This window comes from Grampus griseus (assembly GCF_964374135.1).
Source record: "Grampus griseus genome assembly, chromosome: 12".
Lineage (NCBI taxonomy): Eukaryota > Metazoa > Chordata > Mammalia > Artiodactyla > Delphinidae > Grampus > Grampus griseus.
This window is the reverse complement of record NC_139006.1, coordinates 24,789,294-24,809,159: the sequence shown is the minus strand read 5'-3', so window position 1 is coordinate 24,809,159 and position 19,866 is coordinate 24,789,294. Positions and strand designations below refer to the sequence as shown.

The following is a 19,866-nucleotide window of genomic DNA, read 5'->3' as shown; positions in this document are numbered from 1 at the left end:
AGTCATAAACAGGTTTTTTTTTCTATCCACATAAATTATTCAGCAAGATATTCCAAAGTTTTGCAGATCTCAGGATAAGTTTTCATTCTGCAGAACTGTCACTTCATTGAGTCTAGACTTCCAGGGCCCCCACCTATTAAATATCAACAGTCTCCACCAACCATTGAGACAGTCAAAAAAGCTTCCACAATTTTCTAAAATGACCCCTATTAAGGACAAGGATCCTCCAAAACAGGTGATAATTCACCAGAGACCTTGGTCCCCCACATCAGGTTAAGGAGCAGGAATCGTTGGCCCAGACCCTCCCTGGAGCCCCAGGCCTGGGAGAGATGCAGAGTGGAGAGAGAGGACAACACAGCATGCAGCACTTCCAGGGTCTGACTGCGAAAAGGAGTGCGATGGAAGTTACCACTACGCCTCCCCGGCCCGCACGAGGGTGTCACATAGGCACCCACCACAACCTCTAGTCCAGTGAAATCAAGGTGTGGGGGGGAAGAAAAAGTAGCTCTCCTCACAAAAACAGGATGGATGCTGTCTCTCTACATATGCTAAGAATAATCTCAAATAACAATAATCCAAGGAGTGTGTCACATGTATTTCTCAAATAATATTTCTTAAGATATTAAACATTTCTTAAACTAAAAACATCGAAATATATGCACTGCTCCCCAAATAGGGAAAGACACTGAAGGCCGCAAGCCCCTCCCATGGACAGGCATCATGCCCCAGCTGCGCCACACCCAGCACAGGTCCCTGAATCCCCACAGGTGGGCGCTGATGATGTAACTCTCCCTGGGTCAACCATTCTTTAGTGACAGTAGTCTCAATCCAAACCCCTCACCCTGCCCGCCAATCCATATGGCCTCCAATGCAACCATACACAAGCACTTCCTCAGAAACCGGCAATTTTTATCTCAATGAAGATTTCACAAGAGATGAACAAAATGTAACAACACTAAAATTATACTGCTCAATCTGCCCCTTCTAGACTTACTACTTGTCCTATCAGTCAGTGCTGGTACTCTTGACCAATATCTTTCATTTTGAAGGTGCTAATTACCATGTTATTTAATATAAAACCGACCTTTTGGATAGATTTTAGAAAACTTATTACCAGGTCTAAATCAGTATGTATTATGTTACAGCTGTAAAAGTAAAAACCTTAGCTATAATCATATTCATTTATAGAGGGCTGCTACTTTTTTATTTAAAATAATTGTTAGGCAAGGGCAGAGGCACAACTGCTCTCATTTACACAAATAAGCTTGCATTCAGTGTGAAGGCTGCAGTCTGGGTGGCTGGACCTCTTACCAGGATGTCCCAGTACAGGATTTACAGCTCCAGAAGCCCTGCCTAAAGCTAATTACATAGCCGCAGCCACACAGGAAGCTTGAGTTTCCTTTACATGTATAAGGAGGTCACATAAGGAAAACAAAGGGCCATCTCTTACCTTCCACACATGGCAGGTAAAATACTATCTAAAAATCAAACTACAGACTCTTAAAAATGGAAAATATCTTGGAGGCCGCTTATAGGAAACCCCACATGGAGCACCACTGACAAAAAATGGAGCATACTGACTACTAAGTTAGGAAGCAAGTCATTACTTAACAGTCACTGAACACTTATTTTGTGCCAAGACAAGCCAAACGCCAATTCTCTGGGAATCTAGTGAAACAAGGATAAATAAATAGATGGACATCCTAAGCTGATTAAGACAAAAATACCTATCTTCCAGGGGCTCACAGTCTAGGGGAAGAATGAGGTGCATAAGTGAACAGGTCTCCATCCTTGATGAACCTACTGCAAACATGAGGGACATACATGTACAGGGTATGGGGAGAGCAGGGGGACATCGTCCCTGGTTCTGCCCTTGCAGAACAGGGAGGGAGGTACAGGTCAGAGGTTTAAGAAAGCACGGGCCCCCTGAAGACCTGGGCCTGCTCAAACAGAGAAACGTCACAGTGACGACCAGCGGGGAAGGGTTTCGGTCTGACACACAGCACTGAGGACTGAAGGCAGTGCCGCCCTGATTGGATGTGTCCTTCCTAAAGAGAAACCTGGTGCTGCAGAGGATGGACTGAAGGACACCATATGGGGGCTCAGGGAGAGGGGCCAGAAGGGCATCTCCTTCCCTGCAACTCCTTTCCTCTGACCTGAATCTGAGAGCCATACTCAAAGGTACCCTCAGCCCACAGCTCTCCCAGGATCTGAGGACCAGCACAGCGCTTTGATAAGTCTGCCCTTCCCCCACGTCGGTCTGAGAGTCTCCAGCCCCTACTCCAGACTTCGCACACCTGTGCCATTGGCACAGACAGGAGGAGGACCTGGTCTGCAAGCACAGCATCCAGCCGACTATTACTTTCTCCATCTAGACACTGAACTTCTCAACTTAATCTAAGAAAAAACCCTGTTTGGCCAGGAGCTACCAGAGGCTCCTCCAGAGTTCATGGTTACCTAACACTACAAAGCCTCTTTCACACAAACTGCTGCTAAGCTGCTTTTCTCTGATAACATTTTATTATGAAAATTTTCAAACACACAGAAACGTTAAAGAAACTGAACAGTAAACACTCCACTTTTCTCCATTTCATAGTTGTGCAATTTATATTCTGAAAAAGTTTACACCTGTATCTGTTAAAATTATCATTTGGTCAAATTCAGCTTAAGGTCCAGCCTTTGAGATATTTTTAAATTTTTTTTTTTTTTTTTTTTTTTTTTTTTTTTGCGGTACGCGGGCCTCTCTCACTGTTGTGGCCTCCCCCGTTGCGGAGCACAGGCTCCGGACGCGCAGGCTCAGCAGCCATGGCTCACGGGCCCAGCCGCTCCGCGGCATGTGGGATCTTCCCGGACCGGGGCACGAACCCGTGTCCCCTGCATCGGCAGGCGGACTCTCAACCACTGCACCACCAGGGAAGCCCTATTTTTAAATTTTGACTTCAATTTGAAACCCATTAGTTCTTCTCTAAAAAGCACTGTCTTCAATCTTAAGTCACTTGTCCAACCAGGATCCTCACCTACAATAAAAGGCTGAATTCTAAGGAATCTCAAAGGTACCTCCTGACTCCAAAATCCTAATACACCTCACGCAGCTGATGGTAATGTTACAAGTAGAGAACAGAGCGGTGAACAGGCTCTGCGATGTGTCACCACACCCCCACCCGACCCCGGGCCTCAGAACAGCAGCACAGCACTGAACTTCAAGTCAGGAGAGCTGGGTTCACACTCCAGCTTTGCCACACAAGCTGTGACTGCAGGCAAATCACTTCATCACTTCATATGTTTGCAAATGTTTCCTCTCCTATAAAGAGGAGCTGATAAAACCTAATTTATAGTTATTGTACAAAATAACATGTGTAGACCAAGAAAGAGAACAAAAACCCCAACACACTCATTCCAGAAGTTTTTTCACCAGGGCTCAAAGGTCAGAAAAATGGTGCAACAATCCAAGAGCAGGGATGGCAATTTCTTTCAGTGATTCAGAAACTCCACCCTCCCCAACCATCCACCCATGAAAAACACACGAATCAAGTTTCAGAAATAATGCCAAAAGGACCTTAAGAATTTATCTTAACTGTCATTATATTGCAACAAGAAGGCTCCTCCCTGAGCAAAGGAGAACACAGATTGTCCTGGAAACCACGAAGGAGCTCTGAGGCCATCCCTCACCAAGAAGCACCTTCAGCCCTGGCAAAGTGCGGGACAGGAGCCCTTGGTGTTAACTACAGGGGTGGTCCCTAATCCTCCCACCTGTAGACACACAAGAATCCCGATGGGTCACCACTTCTTCCTTTGAACTCCTCTATGCACCTCCTATTCACCTCCAAGTAGAATCATTTGTCCCCTCTGTTACACTAAATGTATTGCTATTTAAAACTATTTAAATGGAATTGTGGGGACTTCCCTGGCGGTCCAGTGGTTAAGACTCTGGGCTTCCACTGCAGAGGGCACAGGTTGATCCCTGATCATCAGGGAACTGAGATCCCACATGCTGGGTGGAGCAGCCAGAAAAAAAAAAAAAAAGGAATTGTTATTTAATTGATAACTTATAAATCCACTGTGCTTTTTTTACAGTATCTGGAGACTGCCCCACCCACCATGTCTGTTCAAATCTGTATCCCTCGGCAAGTTACTTAACCTCTCTGAAATCTCAGTTTCCTCATATGTAAAATGGGCTGGTAATAATACTACCTTCCTTATAAGGATTTTGGGAGGATTAAATGAAATAACGAACCTAAAGTGCTTAGCAGGGTGGCCCACAGTAATGATGGCATAAATGTGAGCTATCGTAGTCTATAACAACACACTGCATGCCCCAAGTATGACTAATGCCTTATTAAAATAAAAGCAGCAACTCAAAAGACACTCTGTCAGACAAACCCTTCATAAAGAATGACTAAAGATTATTTTTACTCACTACTTCATTTAATTACACACTGTGGCACACAGATGTCAACAAACAACACTTGCTTCTGGTTCTTTCCCACTGAAAATTACGTATCAGGAAACACTGAAAATATATGGTAGGGAGTTCCCTGGAACGCTAATCAGGAGACCTGGATTGTGGCTCAGGCCTGGCATGCCTTCATGACCCCAAGCAAGTCATGCGAACTCTGTGAGCCTTGTTTATAGGCGAGGAGGATGGATTAGGATCACTCAAAAATTCAAATATTCTATTTCACAATTTATACCTCAAGAACCAGGAATGAAAACATTTTTAAAAAAGGAAATTGCTTATTAGCTATGATGTTTTTATGTTATATATTGATAATATCCTACTAAAATTCAAAAAAAGGTTTCAATCCAAGCAACCTAAATACATTTATCTCTTATTTCATAAACTCCATATTCAAAATGTAGGGATCATATTAAAATTTTAAATTAAGAAGAGACTAAAACACTGAGAAGGAATCACACTGTCAAGGGAAAATTGAAATTTAGCAAACTAAATTGGAGTGTGGGGCTTCCCTGGTGGCGCAGTGGTTAAGAATCCACCTCCCAATGCAGGGGACATGGGTTTGAGCCCTGGTCCGGGAAGATCCCACATGCTTCGGAGCAACTAAGCCATGCGCCACAACTACTGAACCGCATGCCACAACTACTAAAGCCTGTGCGCCTAGAGCCCGTGCTCCACAACAAGAGAAGCCACCACTATGAGAAGGCTGCGCATCTCAACGAAGAGTAGCCTCCACTCGCTGCAACTAGAGAAAGCCTGTGCCCAGCAACAAAGACCCAACACAGCCAAAAATAAATAAATTAATTAAATTAATTAAAATAAATAAATAAGTCTGTAAGTAAAAGTTGCTACTAAATGGATCAAAACCAATAACCAATTGATAAAATCATGACTTCTACAAAACCAAACAAAACGTTGAAAAGAAATTCAATAAGAAATGTTTTAATTAAATAAATCATAATGCAATAGACTTCTTATACTGAATTCCTCAACATATACATTTTTTTTAAACTTTCTTATTGTGAATTGCAACACACTACCAGAAAGTGCATTTAAAGGTGTACATTTTAAAGATAGACTTGGAGTGGACTCCACTGAAAAAGGCAAGGCTTACTCAGACAAAAGTCTGAGCTTTGCCAGGTCAAAACACTGCACATGTGAAAGTGGGCGTGTATTCAAGGTGCAAGAGACAGAGACATGAAGGAGAGAGGCCAGGGAGATGCCTTCGGGCATGTGATTCTGTGCTTAGCCTGAATCTAAATACAAAAGTCCATTACTGCTCAAAATACTTCCATGCTTACTGACTAAGGAGCTTACTGGAAATTTTTAAAAGCTTATTTTTTAATGTCCATTTTTAAATGAAGTATAGTTGCTGTACAACGTTATTTAAGTTATAGACGTACAATAGTGATTCACAATTTTTAAAGGTTATACTCCATTTATACTTATAAAATATTGGCTAGGGCTTCCCTGGTGGTGCAGCAGTTGAGAGTCCGTCTGCCGATGCAGGGGACACGGGTTTGTGCCCCGGTCCGGGAAGATTCCACATGCCGCGGAGCGGCTGGGCCCGTGAGCCATGGCCGCTGAGCCTGCGCGTCTGGAGCCTGTGCTCCACAACAGGAGAGGCCACAGCAGTGAGAGGCCCGCGTAACGCAAAAAAAAAAAAAAAAAAAAAAATTGGCTATACTTCCCATGTTGCACAATATATCCTTGCAGCTTACTTTATACCTAACAGTTTGTACCTCCTTACCCCGCTACCCCTATATTGCCCCTCCCCCATCCCTCTCCCCACTGCTAATCAGTGCTTTGTTCTCTATTATCTGTGTCTTTTAAATGTTTATTTTTATTATAACATGATGTCTTCTCATTTTTAAGACAGATTTTACTTCATGCCTAAAATTAGGGTGTGATTATCAACTAATGTGCACATTTAATATGGTGGTTCTACCTGCTCCCAGAAGCCAATGATGCAAACTCCGGCACTGAGGAAAGGCGGCCTTCAGAGGGACCTCTCCTTCACTTCCACCTCCAGCCCCACGTGTGCACTCCCCTCCAAACGCCCTTGTGGCCACAGAAGAAGGAAAAGGAAAAAGCAGTTCCTCTCCAACTTCCACCCCTCCTCCTCACAGCTACCTCCTCTCTGCCTGGCAACGCTGGGTGAAGGGAGCCTGGGGGCGAATCTACAGGAGAAGGTGCCCAAGTGGACACTGAAGTCGGCCAGAAGGAGGAGATGGCAAGCAGGGCCGACACAGCTCCAAGTGGAAGGACGGGGCAAAGTCAGACCTCACTGGAATGGGATAAAAAGTTGAGTAGGAGATGAAGGAAGAACGTTTCAAAAATTCGGCTTTGTGAAGGGCACAGAGTCAGAGGGTGATGAGGAGGGTGAGACACTTTGCTGATGTTGCTATTGTGTAAATGCCAGAGCAAGCTGCCTGGGGGAGGGCGGTGCTGCCCAGCACCAGCACATTTGATTCGAAACCACCCTATGTGCCTGGAAAGGAGGAAGAAACTGAGGCTACAGAAGTAAGGAGTTTGCCCAAAGTCTGAACTCTTTTCACTAAACCACAACTACTGATAGACAGGATACTAGAAAAAAAGAGTTAATTATCAGCAACAAAAATCCAAAAGCGCAATTCTATTTCCCACAGAAAAACCCACTCATACTAATTTATGATTTCTATTACTCTGCAAGATTTAACACAAGGAAATATTTAGAAACAACTAGAAGCTCCCTGCATTTTTCAAACTTAGAACCATAAGTCTTCTCCTTCTTACTGCTTTGAAAAAAATAACAACAACAACGAAAAAACCCTAATCTTATACTAGGACCTCTTTAGATCCATTTCTGGAGATCTTTTTAATACAAGGCGCTAAAAGGCCGTTAAACTACTGCTGATACTTAACATTCCAGACAAGTGACAAGGCTGGAAAAGGACAGCCTAAAAGAATTTCTGGCTATAGTACACAAATGGTTTTTCCAGATTTAGTCCAAAACAAATTGGTTCCCAAAGTTCAAACTCCCAGAATGCAAGAAATTTTGAGTCTCCTCTCCTTCTTCAGCCATATTTACAAAAAGAAAATGTTTATTCATGGCCCCTTCAAACCATGGCTTTATGCTCAGATTTCTGGCAGGCAGTTACAAAATTGCACAATACTGTATTCATAAAATTAACTGTCAGCCATATTTTTAATTAAAAATATCAATTCAATATATTGGTACATTTATAACAAACTGTGATCTGAAATACAAAATGAAACATTTTCTTTTGTTATTTTACTAATCATTCAAATGTAACAATGTAATAAACCCTTTAATAATAAGCTAAAAATTTTAGATTTGAGAAATGTTTTGCCAATGGCACAAAGAAAGTCTTTCCAAACTAAACAAGTTAAAACAGATTAGAATTTGAATTCAGTTTAATAAAAATTGAAATCTTTTTTCAATAAGCACTTCACTGATTAGATAACATGAAAAGCAATAAAAATTACTAAGGAGTACTTTTTTCTTATATCTACTGAGTATAAGGTAGTGGTCTCAACAGTGGGTAATTCTGCCCTCTAGGGGACATTTGGCACTGTCAGTAGACATTTTTGGTTGTCACAACTGGGTGAGAGTCCAGGGATACTGCTAAACATCCCACAATGCACTGGATACTCCTCGCAACAAAGAACTATAGGGCCCCCAAAATCAATAGTGTCAAGGCTGAAAAACTCTGGCATGAAAAGATTGGTTTAAACCGAGGAGGGAAGGGAGATGTTTGTCTTTCTGCAGCAGACTATAAATACAGTCTCATCTGCACATTGTGTTGAGCTGAGAAAGCCAACTCAACAGAATTGACTGAAAGAGCAGGGAACGTGTATGACATGGGGCCTCTTACACCCTTGATTTCCATCCACATTTTCTGGGAAAGGACAGACAGCTCAAAGAAGGCTCTCTCTGATCTCCCAGAATGAAATGTAAGGAGAGTCACAGGGACCCACTGCTGACCTGCACCTCCTTCTGTGGTGTCCTGCCTGGCAGACCAACAATCCCAAATGGATGGCGAAAATCCACTGTTCTCCAGTCCATCTGAAACCTCACTGGCAAGAAGGAAAGCAGGGAACTAAACCCTGAGGGCCCCCTGCATGCCAAGCACTGTGCTGGGGATACCACACACACAGCATTTCATTCAACCCTCCTTCACCTTGAGAGGTAAGGATGACCTCAGGGCAACCGTGAAAAGGATCACCTGAGCCTCCCACAGCTGGCCGATGCCAAGGGTAGAGGTCTGAACAGGTCTGACTCCAGATGTCCCACGAAGGCACCACAGCAGGGTAGCTCCCTAGGCTGTCTTCCTCAATCTCAGGTGCGGCCTGCACAGTGAGACACTGAGCCATGGTAGAGACTCGTCCCGGCCCCCGAGCGCAGGTCTTAGCTGACAGCATCCCCTCGTCTCCGTGCCCACCACCCCTGCCAGCCCTGCTCCAGCTCCTTCTGTGTCAGGGAAGAATCACAACCCGGCGACCCAAATCCCGCTGCCCCCCAACCTCTCCAGGCGCCCGCCTACCTGCCTCAGGCCAAACGCCCCGCTCCCACCCTCTCCCCACCCCTTGTCTGATGCAGCCACGCTCTTTCCAACACCTACACTTCCACTCGGCCATCCCGCCCCAACAGCCCCTTACGGTCTTCTCCCACATCATGCCAAGACTCTGCTCCAGGCACTGTGACCACAGCACCCATCTCACTGTATTTCATCCCAGCAACATTTGAGACATATTTAGACTAAAAAATATTCATTCTTTACCCTAAATTAAATGGTAGGTGGGCATCCTGTATCTTACCTGGCAACCCTAGGCCCTGCACACAGACCGGCCAACAGGGAGGAAAGGGCAGCGCCAGGAGAGGAGGGAGCAGAACACGGGGACGAGACACAAGGTGAACCGGGACGAGAACGATGGGCAGAAGCTACACAGAGAACAGCAAGAATATTAAGCCCGAACCACAGAGCTCGACAGTCAGTCCTCCACAAAACAGCCCGATCCAGAACTCCAAAGCCACTCTCCAGGGCTCTCTCCAGCAGCTGGGGTCTAGAGCAGCACGTTTCTTTCATGAAACCAGACCCCTGTGCTGGGCCCTCTGCCCGCCTCGCGCAGCTCCCTCCCACGGGCGCGTTATTCCCCCAAGTCCAGTGTCCACTGGTTGAAAACTCCCTCCTCCTTCAAAGCAATCTTGGAGGACAAGCAGCTCAAATCCCTCAAAGCCCAGCTCAGAGGACCTGGGTCACACGAAGCCCCGCCCCCAGACTGTCCCTCCAGCACCATCAACACGCCCTCAGGGCAGCCACGTGGAGGCTTCTCTGCCTCACCAGGACCGCAAGGCGCATAGAGGAGGCGCCTAGAGGAGGCGAGGCAGGGCCAGTGCCAAAGGCATCATTTAAGAACTACAAAGAGAAAGGAACCAAACAGACAGACAAAATCAGAGCTAGGATGTGAAGAGCCCAAGCCACTGCTGAAAGGACAAGCGTGTTAGAAGGAAATCCTGGAAGCGCTCTCGAGACACCTATTACCCAGTTCACAGCCTGTCACACCACATCCTGCAACTGGGGGTAGAACTTCTACTCACTTATCAGTGGCAGGATGAGGATGTAAGAGGAAAAGAGAGGAAAACCATGGCAAGCACTTCCTTCTGAGTTCCAGATGTCATGGTGCACCCATCCCTGTGAAAATGTGAGACTCACCATATAACTCAATTACACTGACTTTGCTGTTGCCAATTTAGTATCATGCTGTTTGTCTTTACTGCGTGAGTAATGTATTCCAAAGTCCAAGCACCGAACTTAATTACGTGTCAGAATTTCAATGCAATGCAACCAACAGGGTATCAAGAAAATAGAATGTGTAAAATAAATGTTTCTTCCTAATGCTTCATTCTAATTTTTAACAAGTAAAATGTCAGAACAATGTTACCTGATTTAGCAAACTCGGAGCTTCAGTAACAGGTTACTAGTAACACATTAAGAGTAATAGGGCTTCCCTGGTGGCGCACTGGTTAAGAATCCGCCTGCCAATGCAGGGGACATGGGTTCGAGCCCTGGTCCAGGAAGATCCCACATGCCGCAGAGCAACTAAGCCCGTGTGCCACAACTACTGAGCCGGCACTCCAGAGCCCGCGAGCCACAACTCCTGAAGCCCGGGCGCCTAGAGCCCGTGCACTGCAACAAGAGAAGCCACCACAATGAGAAGCCCGCACACCACAACCAAGAGTAGCCCCCGCTCACTGCAACTAGAGAAAGCCCACACACAGCAACAAAGACTCAACGCAGCCAAAAATAAATAAATAAAATAAATAAATTAAAAAAAAAAAGAGTAATGGAGACTTCCCTGGTGGTTCATTGGAAGGTGGTCCAGTGGTCCACCTTCCAATGCAGGGGATGTGGGTTGGATCCCTGGTCTGGGAACTAAGATCCCACATGCCACCGGGCAACTAAGCCCGTGGCCCCAACTAGAGAACTTGCGCACCACAGCTAGAGAGCCTGCGTGATACGAACTACAAAGCCCATGTGCTCTGGAACCTGCGCACCACAGCTAGAGAAAACTCTCACGCCACAACTAGAGAAGCTCATGCGCAGCAACAAAAAGATCCTGCATGCGTCAACGAAGATCCCGCGTGCCGCAACTAAGACCCAACGCAGCCATAATTAATTAATTAAAAATCTTAAAAAAAAAAAAGAATAATAGACTCTCATACAAACTGTACAGCAGCTCACCCCAAACTCAGCAGATGGGACTCTTCAGATTCTAATCCTTCAAAACTATTTCTTAGGTTTAAAATATTACCCCCAAAATTACCAAATCCTGTCTCTGAGAACACTGCTTACCTAATCTGATTTACTGCAAATGAGTAATTTAACTATTTCAGCTTTAAAAACAACCATCTGGGCTTCCCTGGTGGCTCAGTGGTTAAGAATCCGCCTGCCAATGCAGGGGACATGGGTTCGAGCCCTGGCCCGGGAAGATCCCACATGCCGTGGAGCAACTAAGCCCGTGCGCCACAACTACCGAGCCTGTGCTCTAGAGCCCATGAGCCACAACTGAGCCCGCCTGCCACAACTATTGAAGCCCACGTGCCCCTAGAGCCCATGCTCTGCAACAAGAGAAGCCACTGCAATGAGAAGCCCACGCACCGCAACGAAGAGTAGACCCCACTCGCAGCAACTAGAGAAAGTCCATGCGGAGCAACGAAGACCCAATGCAGCCATTAATTAATTAATTAATTAATTAATTAATTGAAAAAGAAAAAAAGACACAATGCAGGCAAAAATAAATTGAAAAAAAAAAAAACAAAAAACAGGGCTTCCCTGGTGGCGCAGTGGTTGAGGGTCTGCCTGCTGATGCAGGGGACACGGGTTCGTGCCCCAGTCCGGGAGGATCCCACATGCTGCGGAGCGGCTGGGCCCGTAAGCCATGGCCACTGAGCCTGCGCGTCTGGAGCCTGTGCTCTGCAACGGGAGAGGCCACAGTGAGAGGCCCGCATACCACAAAAACAAAAAAAAACAAACAACCATCCCTTCTAAGGACTTCAAAACACAAACAGATTTTTATGAGAGAGAGAAGAGCAGCATTGTTCTGGGCCATAACACTAAACACAGAGCATGGTGCCAGAAGGCAGATCTCCAACTAGCAGCCTGGGACACTGCGGCTGTGCACTCAGGAATTCACAGTCTAGTGGAAAGAACCCAGATTATTCCGGCAGAACCTGGTTCAAGTGCCAGCTCCACCACTTACTTGTTATGTGGCTCTGGGCATGTTACTCACGTCCAAACTTCAGTCCTTGCACCTCTAGGTGGAGGCTAAGAGCTCCTACACAGGACTGCTACAGGAACCACACCAAACAGCACACTGCTATCCTCGCTACATCACAGAGGTGAATTCCCCGTACCCTAACTTCTTATTTCTTCTTTCCAACTCCTCACACCACCAGCAGAAGAGAAGGGGTCTCTCCCCCCAGGACAGTCCCCAGGGCTGTTCTGCTCCACTCCATCTTCCAGACAACTAAAAACTCCACGGTCCACTGCAGGTGTGTGCCACCCGCTCTGGGGCCTAACCACTGCTGCTGTCACCCCGTGGGGTCTAACTCAGCAAGGCCTTCCTTTGCCTTCCTCATTCAGTGGGTCACTAATTGGACTTGCCCTTCCTCTGTCCCTGGTGTCCAGCCCTCTCCTCACTCGCTCCCTTGCCCAGTATGAGTCTCCCCACTGGCCTTTCATCACACCTCCTGACTGACACACATCTCTCTCTGAACCTTTCTGCATGCTTTCAATCCCTTCTATCCTTGCATCTTTCTTCTTTTTGAATTGTTGCTTTTTTGTGTGTGTGTGGTACACAGGCCTCTTACTGTTGTGGCCTCTCCCATTGCGGAGCACAGGCTCCGGACGCGCAGGCTCAGCGGACATGGCTCACAGCCCCAGCCGCTCCACGGCATGTGGGATCCTCCCGGACCAGGGCACGAACCCGTGTCCCCTGCAACGGCAGGCAGACTCTCAACCACTGCGCCACCAGGGAAGCCCCGAATTGTTGCTTTTTTAAGATGAGATAAAGGTATTGTGGATTTTTGTAAAAGATTCTTTATTAATTAAATTAGAAAATAACAGAAAAAACTCTGGGCCTGGCTTCCCAGGTCCTCTAATCAGTCCTCTCTGCTTCCTGTTTGCCTATGACTGAGGACAGACAGAAAACTACAGTCCATGGGCCAAATCCAGCACATCACTTGTTTTTGTACAGTCCACAAACTAAGAATATTTCTTGCATTTTTTTTTTTTTGGCGGTACGTGGGCCTCTCACTGTTGTGGCCTCTCCCGTTGCGGAGCACAGGCTCCAGATGCACAGGCTCTGCGGCCATGGTTCACCGGCCCAGCCGCTCCGCGGCATGTGGGATCTTCCCGGACCGGGGCACGAACCCGTGTCCCCTGCATCGGCAGGCAGACTCTCAACCACTGCACCACCAGGGAAGCCCTATTTCTTGCATTTTTAAATGGTTGGGGAGAAAAAAAAAAATCAAGAGTATTTTGTGACATCAAAAACTATACAAAATTCAAGTTTTCAGATCCACTAAGAAAATTTTATTGAAACACAGGTACACTCATTCATTCATGTATTTCTAGGGCTACTTCTGTGCTGATTAGTTGCAACAGAGACTATATGGCCTGCAAAGTCAAAAACATTTACTACCTGGCTCTTTACAGAAAAAGCCTGTCAGTCTCTGTCTCTACTGAGACTACAATGATATGCCTTCCCCGCCTCTCAGTTGACTTTGACTTTCCTCTTCTTTTCTTTTCTTTTTTTTTTTGGCCGCGCCATAGAGTCTTAACCACTGGAGTGCCAGGGAAGTCCCTTTGTTTTTGGGGGGGTTGACTTTCATATAGAACTACAGGTGACTAAATTCCCCATCTCAGGAATGTTTTCCCCTTTTCCAAATCCTAACCATTACCAGCAGCTTATGTGGAAGCAGGTAAGCAAAACATTCCTTGTTACTATACAGATTGAGGCCTTGGCGATGCTGTCCCCGTGTATACAAGGGACGGCTGACGACCCCCTATTCACTTCCAATCTTTCACAGCGGGCTGGCAGGCTAGCAGCTAGGAAAGAGAGCATGCAATATAGGGTACTGAAAGAAATGCTCAAGGAAGCCATGGGAATAATGTGTCTGTCCTGTACCACAATGTCATCATTTACGTGTTACCAGTATAAGTGAAAGTCAAAAAGATACCAACTCAAAACAACAGAATTTCAAAAAGAAATCAGGAAGAAAAAGCTGATGAGGGGCAGAAGGGGATGAGGAGAAAACCGACAACTTAGACTCTCACCAACTGTGGTTAGTGGAAAACTGTGGAGACCCTAGCATTAAAGGGGCATGCAGCCCTCCCCCGGAGGCCAAAGCAGTCTAAGAAGGAAGGTCCCTATGAAGCTGGAACCTCAGCTCATCGGGTGTCCTGACACCCTCGAGCTGCCACGCTACATAAGGTGGTCTAACCCCAGGGATCACTACCTCCTTGCACACCATCTGGGAACAAATAAGAAGTAAGAAACCTGGAATGCACCTCTGTGACTAGTCTCAATAGGAAACCCTGACCTTTTGAAGGCAAGATGTTTTCACCTCAAATTTTTTTCAACTTTACCGAGATATAATTAATAAAACTGTAACACATTTAAAATGTACATCACGGCGACTGATGTACATATACATTGTAAAAGGATTCCCACCACCTAGTTAATTAATATGTCACCGCACATATTTATCTTTTGTTCATGTGTGTGAGAAGCAGATTTTGGAAGGGTGCAGGTGCTGTCAAAGGTTAGAATCTGATCCTATTGTCCACAAGTTCCCGGGAAGAGGAAAGCTCTGAAAGACAGACCCTGGAAGACTTGCTTCTGTAGCAGAAGAGGGAGTTTGGGCTTAAAGTGTCCCCACAGCACAGCAGGGCTCTTCCAAGGGCAACAATACAGTCCTGAGCTGAAATAAATCATCTGATTTACACTGTCTGGATCCAGGAAGACAGGAGTCCCAGGTAGACTGTCCTCCTCAGAGGACCTGGTAAGGTACTGTGTGCAGTTCTAGAACCACACTGTGAGGAGAAAATCTAATAACCAGCCTGTCTCCAGTCCAGAGAGCTCTGAAAACAACTCAAGTAAGTGAGACTTTCATCTCGGTAAGTGAAAATAGTCGTTTTCAAACTTCAAAAGGTCCAGAAGGCAGGAATAGGACTAGAGAGTGAAAGTTATCAAGCGACAGATTCCGAGGCAACTAATAATCAGCGATGTCCCTACACCAACCCACCGGCCTTAAAACTGGTTGGGTCCTTCCCTCGCCGAAGGCACTCAAGCAGGGCCAGGAGGACTGCTCGTCATCAGACACCAGCTGAATGTTCGGCTCCTGCACTAACTTCGGTTAGCTAGATACTCGGACAGTCACAACGCTTCAGCTCTCAGGGCTCCAGGTAACAGTGGTGTAACATCAACTGTTTTAAAGAGCATCACATTGAACCTACACGGGGGAATTTGCTGGGCTCACTTTCTCACTTGCCTGTTTCCTGAGGGAATCTCTTTCTCAGTGCAGTCACCAGCCACCCCCATCACCTGAAATGTCCCAAGCTCGCTTCTGACGCAGCATGGCACATATATCTAAGCTCCAGGCTCCTGACAATTTAAAAAAAAAAAAAAGTATGTAGACAAAAGACAAAGAAACCAGTAACTGCTATGCAAAAAGTAATCAGCTGTTTGAGAGATAACAGGTCTTTTTCCTCTTGACCTCACTATGCTCTGAAGCTTCACCTGCAAAGATGTTCAGAGACTAAGAACCCTTCACAGAAGTCACTCTCTGGCGTCAATACAGACCCTGCTGCTGCTGACCACCCTCTCCCCACCTGAAGGACTCCCTGGCCAGACAAGGTGCAGCACCTATGCAATCACATGCGACGAGGAATGAAACAGCATAGGAACCCTGGGTGGTTATCCCTGAGGATAATGAACCTTGGGTAACAAAGTAAACATTGCGTTAGCGTTTCAGCAGAGACTCTCATACTTGCATAATAAATCCCCCTCTTAGCCTACCATCACAGGATATACTCTTCAATTTTTATTTCCTGCTTAAAAAAAATCACTACAGAAATAGTATTGGAGGGCTTCCCTGGTGGCGCAGTGGTTGAGAGTCCGCCTGCCAATGCAGAGGACACGAGTTCATGCCCCAGTCCGGGAAGATCCCACATGCCTCGGAGCAGCTGGGCCCGTGAGCCATGGCCGCTGAGCCTGCGTGTCTGGAGCCTGTGCTCCGCAACGGGAGAGGCCACAACAGTGAGAGGCCCGCATACCAAAAAAGAAAAAAAAAGAAATAGTATTGGAAAAAATTATAAATTCCAAATTCATACTTCACTGTCACTTTATTTAAAATAATGTGTATACTGCATATGTGAGAAAAACGAACCAATCAAACAAAATCATCATTAACTACTATCAAGGGCCATCCCATATTTAAAACTTGCCTGAGTGGCTTAAGGGAGAAGAGGCATGAAATTAGGAAGAGAAGAGAGGGGGCCCAGCCAAGCGCTCAGGCAAGAAAGGGTGTAGAAGGAGGAGGCAAAGAAGAGGACCTCAGTAAGACCAGGCAGGCATCAAGGTCAGTCCCCCAACCATCGTCCTATGACACCCCCACAGGCTTTGTCACTAGTTGCCTCTTCAATTCTTGGGCAGTTTTTCGTACGTGGAGCCAAATGTCAGTGCAACTATAACTACCATTTACTAGGGAACCTGCCAAAGCAGCACAAAATAAATCCAGCCCTCTTTCCATGTGAAATATCTTCAAATATTTCAATTATAAGAGAAACAATGCCCTACATAGTCTTCTATTCTCCAGGCTAAATGGCACTGTCGTTCCTTCAACCATATGGCAAATGCATTCCAGTTGAAAGGCAGCATATTACAGTGAAAAGAACATAGGGCTTTTAGTTAGAAAACTGGGCTCAAGTCCAAGCTTGGCCCCTGGTTAACTCTGTATTCTTAACCTCGTTTCCTCACTTATAAAATTAAGGAAAATAACTACCTTAAGCTGTATGGTGAGAGGACCGTATTTAATGAAAGGTACACATGAAATGTATGCTTTTTCAGCCATGCTGCCACGGATGCTCATTAGATTCCACAGTACTAATAATCTAAACCTCATAAACCTTATGAATTAAATTAGTTTTATAAATAAAGTTTTGGAACCCAACCCAACTAAGCACATGTGTGGTGGGGGAGGACAGCGAGAAGCAAAGGCAGGAGAGGAGGTGACTAAGATCCCTGTACTGCTAGACAGTATGCTGGGTGGCATTTATATTCTACACTAGACCTTCAGAAATATTACTTTAACATAAATTTGCAGGTTGTGTTTTGTTCTGAATTTTTATAAACGAACATTAGTAACTGAATTGCCCAAAAAATTTTTCTGCAAAATAATGTTTTATTCATTAGAGTGACATTCTGATTATTAATAGATGACTAGCATTCCATCATGATGGAGCTGGTCTGGATGAGCAAGACTTTGACCTGGATGGGTAACACAAAGGGTGAATAACTAACTGTGTGTCTAAAATGTGCATTTCTAACTTCATTTCAAAGTCAAATATAAAAAACAAAATCAGAACCGAAATGCTTATTTTAACTGCATTACCACTAGGGCCAACATAGAAGGGTTAGTGCAGGCCAAACTAGGCTACATATCAATATAAATCTGCCCTTATTGGGAGGGAATTCCCTCCAGGCCTAACCACTCTAGAGGACCCAGATTATTTTCCCTAAGCATCACCATGAATAATTTAAAGTAGGCTTTACTGGAGGGACAATCTCAATAATTCATAGGGCAATATAACAAACACAGAAAAGTTCAGGAAGAAAACAAGAGGCTTGACTGGGCCCAGAAGTTTTGCCATTTCCCCCAAAAGTACTCTCAACTGCATCCATCAGAAACCTCCAGCACATATATCTCACCTGGTTTTCGGGGAACGATGTCTATTACTTGTCAACAGAATAGGAGGATTTGGATACAATTTATAAATGTGCAAACTTTGCTACCAAGGACTCATATGTGGATCTCCTAGAACTTCATATCCACATTAACCAATTGGGTCTTTTTTTTTTCCTTTTTTTTATTTTATGAAAATGTTTCTACTTTCTCCTGCAAGATTATTAATACTAATACTGACTTAAAGTAACTTGTAACAACATTTAGGGCAATCTAGCCTTTGGTACTTCATATACACTACTCAGAAAGCCCCCACAGACTCAAACTGCAATGGTAAACCCTAGGCTATGCTACTTGTTTATTTCCTGACTTTCCACCCCTGCTCCTATTAGAAAGTAAACTCTAATAAGAGTGCAGGGTGTTTTGTTTGTTTTGTTCATGCTGTTGCCTCAAAGCCTAGAACAGTGCCTGATCCATAATAGCCTTTTATTATCTGCTGAATTGAATGAATAAACAGTATATTTATATTATGGAATATTACTATGAAGCCATTAATCACAATGAGTCAGAATGATACCAGCTGATTTAATGGACTTTCCAGAAGTATTAAGTGAGGAAAACAAAAGGCAGAAGTGCCAAAAATATCCCATGTTTTAAAAAGTATGCCCTGGAAACCCATACATTGATCGGGAAGTGGAGAACTTAGAACCTGACACACTGCTGGAGGGACTGCAAAATGGAGCAGCTTTGAAAAACAGTTGGTGGTTCCTCAAAAAGTTTAACATTGCTACCATATGACCCAGTGATTCCACTTCTACATATACACCTAAGAGAACAGAAAACATCTGTCCACACAAAAATTTGTACATGAATGTTCACAGCAGCATTATTCATACTATCCAAAAGTGGAATAAACCAGGGACTTCCCTAGTGGTCCAGTGGTTAAGATGCTGCACTTCCAATGCAGGGGGTGCGGGTTCAGTCCCTGGTCAGGGAACTAAAATCCCACGTGTCGTGTGGCCAAAAAATTAAAAAAAAAAAAAAGAAAGAAAGAAAAGAAAAGTGGAATAAACTAAATGTCCATCAACTAATGAATAGATAACAAAGTATGGACTCTTATTTAGCCATAAAAGGAATGAAGTACTAATGAATGCTACAACATGGATAACCCTTGGAAACATTATGCTAAATGAAAGAAACCACACAAAAGGCCACATATTGTCTGATTCCATTTATATCCAGAACAGACAAGTCCAGAGAAAGTAGATTAGTGATCGCCAGGGGCTTGGGGGAGTGGAGAATGGGGAGTGACTGTTGCTGGGTACAAGGTTTCTTCCTGAGGTGATGAAAATGCTCTGGAATTAGAGAGTGGTGCTCAATGCACAACTCTGTGAATGTACTAAAAACCACTGAGGTGTGCAATTCAAAAAGCATGGCAACCTAAATGTCAATCAACACAGGAATGGATAAAGAAGATGTGGTACATATATACAATGGAATATTACTCAGTCATAAAAAAGAACAAAATCATTCCATTTGCAGCAACATGGATGGACCTAGAGACTGTCATACTGAGTGAAGTAAGTCAGACAGAGAAAGACAAATATTATATGATATTGCTTATATGTGGAATCTAAAAAAAGGGAACAAAATGAACTTATCTACAAAACAGAAATAGAGTTACAGATGTAGAAAACAAACTTATGGTTACCAGGGGGTCACGGGAGAGAGATAAATGGGAAGATTGGGATTGACATATACACACTACTATGTATAAAACATTGATAGATAACTAATAAGGACCTACTGTATAGCACAGGGAATTCTACTCAGTACTCTGTAATAGCCTATGTGGGAGGGGAATCTGAAAAGGAGTGGATATATGTGTATATATAGCTGATTCACTTTGCTGTACACCTGAAACTAACACAACATTGTA

The 19,866-nt window shown here is 44.7% G+C and overlaps 1 protein-coding gene across 2 annotated transcripts in view; it reads right to left on the bottom strand.

Moving 5' to 3' along the window:
* Positions 1 to 19,866, bottom strand: part of SPECC1L (sperm antigen with calponin homology and coiled-coil domains 1 like) — a 122,420-nt gene that overhangs the window by 96,638 nt on the left and 5,916 nt on the right. Inside the window, exon 1 of one of the 2 annotated variants that reach the window (XM_082667863.1) lies at positions 8,686 to 8,764. The exons of the other annotated variant lie outside the window; for it this stretch is intronic. The gene's annotated coding sequence lies outside the window, so the exon portion shown is untranslated. Of the gene's footprint in view, positions 1 to 8,685; positions 8,765 to 19,866 lie in introns of those variants that run through there. 2 annotated transcript variants of the gene reach the window in all.